The sequence below is a fragment of the Leopardus geoffroyi genome, chromosome A2 (assembly GCF_018350155.1).
Source record: "Leopardus geoffroyi isolate Oge1 chromosome A2, O.geoffroyi_Oge1_pat1.0, whole genome shotgun sequence".
NCBI lineage: Eukaryota > Metazoa > Chordata > Mammalia > Carnivora > Felidae > Leopardus > Leopardus geoffroyi.
Genome location: NC_059331.1, coordinates 118,405,298 through 118,414,554, shown reverse-complemented (window position 1 = coordinate 118,414,554; position 9,257 = coordinate 118,405,298).

Below are 9,257 nucleotides of genomic sequence, written 5' to 3'. Positions count from 1 at the left end.
GAAGGCAGAAAGAAGGAAGTAAGAAATGGGGGGAGAGGTTAAGTAAAAGAGGTCACAGAATGGCAGGGCATGTGCAGCCATTCTGTCAGACTTCAGTGGGGCTGTAGTTCTTTTAGCATCTCTAGCATCTTCTATGCTACAAGTCAGAATACTGTGACAATCACAGTAACTTTTTTTCTTCTAAATTTAGTTGACCACTTTAGTACAAGGGTCCTTTCAGTGAGCATGAAATGGGGAGCTTTCAAGAAAATTTCTATCAAAGTTTAAGGACTTTTATGGCTTCCAGTCTGCTAACTGGAGCCTTTATTTGTTGCTGCAGAGGAACAAGCTGGTAATGACTATTCTTAAAATTCCCCAGCTTGTTTTAGTAATTTATGTCAGGATTTTTCTTTGGGTTACCTTAGATATTGCTTTGCATTTTGGTTTTGGGATTTGTTTTTTGGCAGGGAAGGAGAAAACCACAAAAATCAACCCATAAACAAAATAGTGAAAAATGAGTTATTTTTAAATTTTCTGTGGGAAACCTGGCAAGTTTGCTGAAGTCTAGGAATTGTTTGGAAGGTGCAGTTCATCTTGATTTTATGTCTCTTGACTGGCACTCAGGTTTCCAGCCTGTAGGAAATCACTGGAGCCCCAGGATGGTCAGAACAATCTAAAGGGGGCCCCAAAAGATGTAACCAGGAAGTCGGAGTACTGAATACCAGAGTCAGTAGCCAAGGATGTGGTTGTGAATGTTGGAAACAAAATGGGAGTCCTCTTGCTAGCAGCATATATAACAGCATCTGGGTTCTCTGTGGTCTAGGCTGCCGGACAGCAGACCCTTCATCTCCCCAAGAGTTGACTAGGAAACCTGCCTGTAAGAATTTCCCTCATCCCCAGGTCAGCTTTGTGGAGCCGAGGGTATTCCAAGATTCACGTGTTTACTCAGTTCAGGTCACTGTTGCCAAACACTTTCATAATCATTTTGTTAACTCTGCAAGATGGATAATATGACCGTTTTATCATTTTTAAAAAATTTTTTTTTTCAACGTTTATTTATTTTTGGGACAGAGAGAGACAGAGCATGAACGGGGGAGGGGCAGAGAGAGAGGGAGACACAGAATCGGAAACAGGCTCCAGGCTCTGAGCCATCAGCCCAGAGCCTGACGCGGGGCTCGAACTCCCGGACCGCGAGATCGTGACCTGGCTGAAGTCGGACGCTTAACCGACTGCGCCACCCAGGCGCCCCGACCGTTTTATCATTTTGACATCATACAAGTGTGAGGATGGGACGACCTGGAGGCAAGAGTAGTAGAAGTGAACATTTCAAAGAGGTGACAGAAAATTATGGCATGATCAAATTGGAGAATTTCTGAAGAAGAAAAATAAGAGGCATGATTTTCTTTTTAAATGATTTTTTTTTTTTTTTCAGCTAAGAGCCTTTTGATGCCTCAGCTTTTTCTTTTTAAAAAAAATTTTTGATTAAAGGGCATCTGGGTGGTTCATTGGGCCAAGCATCTGACTTCGGCTCTGGTTATGATCTCACGGGTTTGTGGGCTCGAGCCCCACATCAGGCTCTGTGCTGACAGCTTGGAGACTGGAGTCTGCTTTGGATTCTGTGTCTCCCTCTCTCTCGGCCCCTCCCCTGCTCACACTCTGTCTCTCTCAAAAAATAAAAAAAAGTTTTATTGAGATATAATTTACATACCATACAATTCAATCCATTCAAAGTGTACAATTCAATGGCTTTGAATATATTCATAGGTTTGTGTAACCAGAGGCGTGCCTCTTAAACGTGGCATATTCTTTCTTTGGGCTGCCTGAACAAAGGGTCACACAGTCAACCCTTATTGCATAATAATTTCACCATTTTTAATTTGAGCCTGTTTGTTACAAGGAATGGTGGTAATTTCCATCATGGATTTACAGTTCATCCCTGAAAATGAACATGTGTTCCCAATCTCTAGGTTCTTTTTACTTCTCCTTCCTTCCACTCCTTTCAGGTCAAAATAGCAAAACAGGATAAATCTACTTCTCTACTTTTCTTGGAATGAATATGTATATATATATATATATATATATATATATATATATATATATAAACTACTATAATACATATTCCATTATATATATATGTCAAATGGGGAACACATATTTGCTACTAAAGACAAATACGTGTTTAGTAAGACAAATGAGAATGGAAGGAGAGATTATCAAGTTTAGCAGCAAGGATAGGCACAGGGGGCTATTGCAAATTATATGCAGTAAGTTGGGGGTGCCTGGGTGGCTCAGTTGGTTAAGCATCCAACTCTTGATTTCAGCTCAGGTCATGATCTCAGGGTCATCAGACCAAGCCCTGCATTAGGCTCTGTGCTGGTCATGGAGCCTGCTTAAGATTCTCTCTACTTCTGCCCCTCTCCCCTGGTTGCACACTTTCTCTCTCTCAAAAAAAAAAAAAACAAAAAAAACCCCCAAAAAAATTGATCCCCCATGACCCTAGTATCATGACCTGAGCCAAAATCAAGTCAGACACTCAACCGACTGATCCATCCAGGCATCCCCAAGCCCAAATTTAAATCCAGGGCTCTTTCCTTCCTCCATTGCTCTTGTCCTCAAATTGATACCAGGCCCTCTTCTAAGGTGCCAGGGATACACTACTGAAAAAGACAAATACTTGTTCCAATGACCCTTACATTTTAGAAGAGGGAGAAAACAAAGGTTAAGAGTCCTTTTCTGCCCTCATCTGCATCACAAGCACCTGCAGAGAGACAAGTATCCTATTTATTTATGATAAAATAAGAGTGCAGTGTAATTTAGGAATCCTCTCCGATTAGATGTAATGTCTGGTGCTAGAAACTTGCTAAGCCTGACTTTCAGCGGAGAACAAGTGGGATCTCAGGGTAAAAACTGAGTTTTCCTTTGTGTCGCCACTCTAAAACTGCAAGAAAGCTAAGCATCCCCACAGCAAAATGTCCAAATGTTTATCCCTTTTCAGCACATCAGATACGTTTCCATTTCTGTATTCAGAACAATTTCCTAGTGCAGAGGAATCAGATATCTGTGGACAGGAAACAAAGCGACCCAAGGAGTGAGAAAGTATATTGTGACACTATGCTAGAAATGAATTCACTTTAAAGGGAGTCCATCTTGGAATCTAGCCAAAGGTGTTCAGTTCCTGAACTACCAACGGGCCTTGTGAAGTGATGGCATGGATCCTGAATGTAATATGTATCTTCTTTGGCTTACTAATCTCACTCTTGAATTCCCCAATGCCCATTCGCATTTAGATTTTCCCCCTGGATATCGGCCCCTCATTTCTCTTCCCACTGCTCTACCGTTCTCCGTCAAAATGGCTTAGAGCTTTGAGACACCAAAATTGGCTTTGGAACTCTAAAAATAACAGGTTAATATACCAGAAAAACCAATTCAGGATATCAATTAGGGTGTTGTCGGGATCCAATAAATGCATCAGGGGGAATAGGTAGGAGACGGTGGATACCATTGAGCTTGATCCTTATAGTAGACATTGAAATATGACAAGGAAAAAGGTTACTATGAAACGTCACTAAGTATTAGTTTCCGTGTCATTTTTCTTTTAGGAAGCTAATATGCAGAACTTCTGACTAAGGATAGGCTTCATTTTTAAAAAGTGAAAGTTCTCCTATGCATTCATGGTGGTACAAGAGCAGCTTTAAATATCAATGTCCTTGGGGCGCCTGGGTGGCGCAGTCGGTTAAGCGTCCGACTTCAGCCAGGTCACGATCTCTCAGTCCGTGAGTTTGAGCCCCGCGTCAGGCTCTGGGCCGATGGCTCAGAGCTTGGAGCCTGTTTCCGATTCTGTGTCTCCCTTTCTCTCTGCCCCTCCCCCGTTCATGCTCTGTCTCTCTCTGTCTCAAAAATAAATAAACGTTGAAAAAAAAAATTAAAAAAAAAATATCAATGTCCTTGTTCTCTCTCAAGTCATTATTTTCTCCAACACTCATTTAAGGAAAAGGGCAGATTTCTTTTTTTTTTTTTTTTTTATTTTTATTTTTTCAACGTTTTTATTTATTTTTGGGACAGAGAGAGACAGAGCATGAACGGGGGAGGGGCAGAGAGAGAGGGAGACACAGAATCCGAAACAGGTTCCAGGCTCTGAGCCATCGGCCCAGAGCCCGACGCGGGGCTCGAACTCACAGACTGCGAGATCGTGACCTGGCTGAAGTCGGACGCTTAACCGACTGCGCCACCCAGGCGCCCCAGAAAAGGGCAGATTTCAATCTTCATTTGAAAAAAATTAAAGTTGGTAGAAAGGTCTACAATGTTTCAGGACACTGATATAATTCACATTAGAAGTGTTCTTAAACAAACTGAGGGTTGATGGGGGGTGGGAGGGAGGAGAGGGTGGGTGATGGGTATTGAGGAGGGCACCTTTTGGGGTGAGCACTGGGTGTTGTATGGAAACCAATTTGACAATAAATTTCATATAAAAAAAAAAAAAAAAAAGAAGTGTTCTTAAAAGCAAGGACAAAGGGTATTTTAAGGCAGCACTTTGAGGGGCACCTGGGTGGCTCAGTCGGTTAAGTGCTGACTTTGGTTCAGGTCATGATCTCCTGGTTTGTGGGGCTGAGCTCCATGTCAGGCTCTGTGCTGACAGCTCAGAGCCTGGAGCCTGCCTTGGATCCTGTGTCTCCTTCTCTCTCTGCCCCTCCCCACTTGCACTCTGTCTCTCTCTCAAAAATAAAATAAACATTAAATTTTTTTTTTTTTTAAAGTGCTTTCAGATTGGCTGAAATTCTTTGCATTAGTTACACATTTTGTTTAAATAGTATCCACTTTTTCTGGAAAGTTCCCTTCTGGTGATTGATCCATATTTCTCCACACATCTGGTTACAGTTGACAGTTCCAGGGAGGGCAGCTGACCCAAGCCAGCTCAGGCAGATCCTGTAAAGGACTCTCATTCAGCAGAGAGAAAAAAACCTCAATGTCACTTTAGAGGCAGGCTTGGGGATTAGGGTGCTGCCAGCCCTTCTGTTTTTTTTTTTTTGTTTGTTTTGTTTTTAATTTTATTTTTAAAGCTAATTTATTTTGAGAGAGTAAGAGCAGGGGAGGAGCAGGGAGACAGAAAGAATCCCAAGCAGGCTCCTCACTGTCAGTTTGGAGACTGATGTGGGGCTCAAACTCACAAACCATGAGATCGTGATCTGAGCTGAAACCAAGAGTGGGACGCTTAACTGACTGAGCCACCCAGGTGCCCCAGCCTTTTGTTTTTGGTTCCAGAGGGGAGAGCCAACAACCAGAGATGGTGAGTCTTGGGATTGTGCCAGTCCAGGGTCCCAGTCATCCTGAGGCTTACATCACATTACATTACGGCTGGCAATGATTTAACTGGTTCTTATGAAGTACCAGACATTCAGCTCTAGGTATTTTTCATGTTTCTCTTTTAACCTGAAAATCCCTTGAGATAAATATCATCACGTCCTCTCAGCTTTATGGAACATTCTGAGGCATAAGGAGCTTAAGTAACTACAAAGCTGAGCTGGGATTCCAACCCATGGGGTCAAACTCTAGAGCCAGTGCTCTGAACTACATTTTTACTCCATCTCTAAGCTAATAAGCAATTTCCCTCATCAAAGCAAGTTTCAGTTGGGTATCTTGCATTTTCAGCCAAATTATGTACTATGTATTGTAGGTATACTAAGTAATACACTAATGAAAGCAATCAAAGGAATACCTCAATCTGAGTATGTCCAAAGCCATGTTGTTATCTTTCTCAAACTTGTTTCTCTTCCCTTTCTCTCTAAATGACATTTTCATCCATACAAGATGAAATTAAATCTTGGGAATCATTCTGGATCCCTTCTCAGCTTCCACAACACCTCATTTTATATCCCAAGCCTCTTTATTCTACAAAAATTGGGCAGTTGTAATGGACACAACCTGATCCTCAAGCCAGTCCCCTTTTATTTTTTTAATTTTTACTTTCACTTTTTAAAGTAGGCTACACACCCAGTGTAGAGCTTGAACTCACAACCCTGAGATCAGGACCTGAGTTAAGATCAAGTTGGACGCTAAACTGATTAAGTCACCCAGGCATGCCCCCTTTCTCTTCATTCCCACATTTGATGCCCTAATTCATACAAATGGTCTTAACCTTCTTTAATCTTTTAGTGCCCTAGGATCTTCACCAGTAAGAGGGGGTCAATCATACCTATCCCCTGAGGCATTTGAGGATTAAATAAGATAAAGTGTGAGAACCACTTAGCATAGTATTCGACAACTGTTAAGGTATTTCTTTTAAGAACAAAAAAGTTTTAATATGTGCTCATGGAGAATTCATTGTTTGCTTTTATAGCAAAAACACGAACTATAATAAATTCATCAAATGAATGATTTCATATTTTTGCACTTCAAGTGACCTGTATGATTTCCTGCATTTTCCAACGTAATAAAAATTCTTAGAACACACACACAAAACCCCACTCCCCAAAACCCAACAACATTCAATCCCCACTCCTTAACTATGCTCTATTAGCAGCTATGTTAGGGATTGCCATGTATCTGATGAGTACAGCACATTCATCAGATATACACATTCAGAATCAACTTCCTTGATTGTATTAAGTCAACTACTAGAGGTTTAAGTTGTTCCCCTTGTTTAGTGAACATTCAAAAAATAAAATATAAATTCACGCATTCACCCGAACACAGAAGGGCCTATGTATCATACAGGTTATATACAATACACATATTATTCATATTCTACTTCATATTAGATTCTTTGGCTTGATACCCAATTTTCATATTGGATTAATAAAGCATAAAAAAGCATACTGTAAGGATCAAATATTTGACACAGCCATTCAGCCTTATCCATTAACACACACACACACACACACACACACACACAAATTTTAAGTAAAATTAAGCATTTGTCTTTATTAGCTTTCTGATTAGCCAACATATGAACCCAACTTGGAGCCTATGGGTGGGGTGTTTAAAACAAACAAAACATGAGTTGATCTTTGTGTAAGAGATAGAAAAGGAAAACATAATGATCAAGCTCAAACTTATGATTTCCTTACATTTTTCTCTCCAACATATATCTTCATTGCCTAGTTAAGATTCAAACTTGAAACAGAAGATAGTATTTTTAAATGTCTTTAAGTTACCCTGAAGGACTACTTCCCCTTACTGATTTTCATACCTTTCCATTACTGTCCATGTTGTTTACTACATTAACACCTGAGCAGTATCAGGTCTGTTAGAATTACCAGGAACCAGATTTCTGGTTTATAAATGAGGGATATATAATTTGTCTTCAAACACAAAAGGAAAGCACCGGGTAGGGGAACGGTAGTGAGGAGTCACAGTATTTTTCAAATTTCAGAGGTTTTAGAAGCAGCCTATTGGTAATAAACTCCAGGTCAAAGTTTTCCCTTCTGTTCTGAATGATATGAAACTTGGGAATCTTGCCACACCAATACTTGTTCAGGCATTTGAATAGATTCCAGGCCTTTTATGAGAAAGAAAAACTTCAGTTTTAACTGTTAACTAACATTTTTGTAGTGGCATAAGGTCTTCTTTGATCCATGGGATTAGGCAAACTTTGTTACCCACACATCTCACTTCTTCAAAGGTATTGATGTCCATCTTGGGGAGCAGAAAAACCTAAAACCTGCATCACAATATCCAACAAAATCTCGATTAAAAACCTTACTAGAAAAATGACAATGTAAATGAGGAAAATTTAAAATAATATCCACATAATGTCAACTTCAGGATGGGAGTTTTAAACAAGACAGGAAATCCAGAAGACATAAAAACTGGTTAAGAGTGGACCACATTAGAAAAAAAATGGTACAATCAAAATATACCATAAATCATGTCAAAATACAGACAATGGTGAAAAATATTTGCAATCCAAAAAACTTAAGTGTTAATATTCTTACTATTCCTACCAATCAAAAATTTTTGTAAAATTGGCAATTGGTTTCAGATGAGGAAATGGAATTACCATTAAGCATGAAAAGAATACTCAAAAAAATCATAGATATGCCAAATTAAAACATGAAGCCATTGGACTGGCTAAAAAACACTATTATTAATTTGCAGTACAAGTGAGGATATAAGATAAAGGTGACTGATGGGAAGAGTAAATCACTGTAAGCTTGACTTCACTAATAAATGGGAATCCGTCTTTATCTACTTAAGTGCCACCATCATTTTGTCTAAGAACGTTCACTACATTAATAGCAAAAACTACAAATAACCTACCTGGGGCAGTTGGTTAAGTTGGGGAACCTTCATACAACAGCCTACTATGCTCCTATTAAAAATATGTAAAAGCCATTTTGATTAATAAGTACAAGGCACTATTGTGACTCACATGCATATATTTCTTCTTTACAGAAGCCCATGATTTATCTCTATATTATAGAAGTAGTAACTGAGACACAGAGAGAAGTAACTCGTTGAGACTATGTCATACTGCTGGTTTTATAGATGGAGGGGGCCAGAAACCAAGAAGTGTAGATGGCTTCTAGAAACAGAAAAAGATAAGGAAAACAGATTTTGACATCAGAGCCTTGAGAAGGAAACAGCCCTGCTGACACCTTTCAGCTCAGTGAGACAAATTTCAGACTTCTGACCTCCCAAACTGGTAAGTTCGTGTTGCTTTAAGCCATTAAGATTGATGCAATTTTTTTTACAACACCAATAAGAAACTAATACAACATAATAAGGGATAATAAAAGTACTATGTGGACAACATTATTTCCAAAAATGCCTTTACTAAAGTTTAATGTAGGGGCCATCACTTTCTGGTATAAACAGTAAGTTCTGTATCATCTATGAACCTATTGCTGAGAACAGTGCTAGATCCATAAAGAGATACGTAATAAACATGAATAAATAACAGCTTAGTATAGATATGACTTTTTTATTGAGGTATAATTTGACATTGAACTAGCAGTTCCGGGTATATGACAGGATTAAATATTTGTATATATTGCAAAACGATTACCTTTTCTCTATGGATTTTGGAAATTAGTAGAAAATGTGTCCATCACAACAGGATCAGTCCTATCAGAATAACTTTTTCAGATAGCAGTTTCAACGAACTACATTCTGAGTTATCAAAATTTCACGTTAATGATGCAGATTCCTCTTAAGCATCACAAGAAACTAATATTCATTTTTGTGGAAATACATATTCTAGTATGTCTGTAACTCCTAAGCTCAAAAGATCTAAGACATGTACTCTAATGCTTTAATGTTACATTATAAATACACATAAA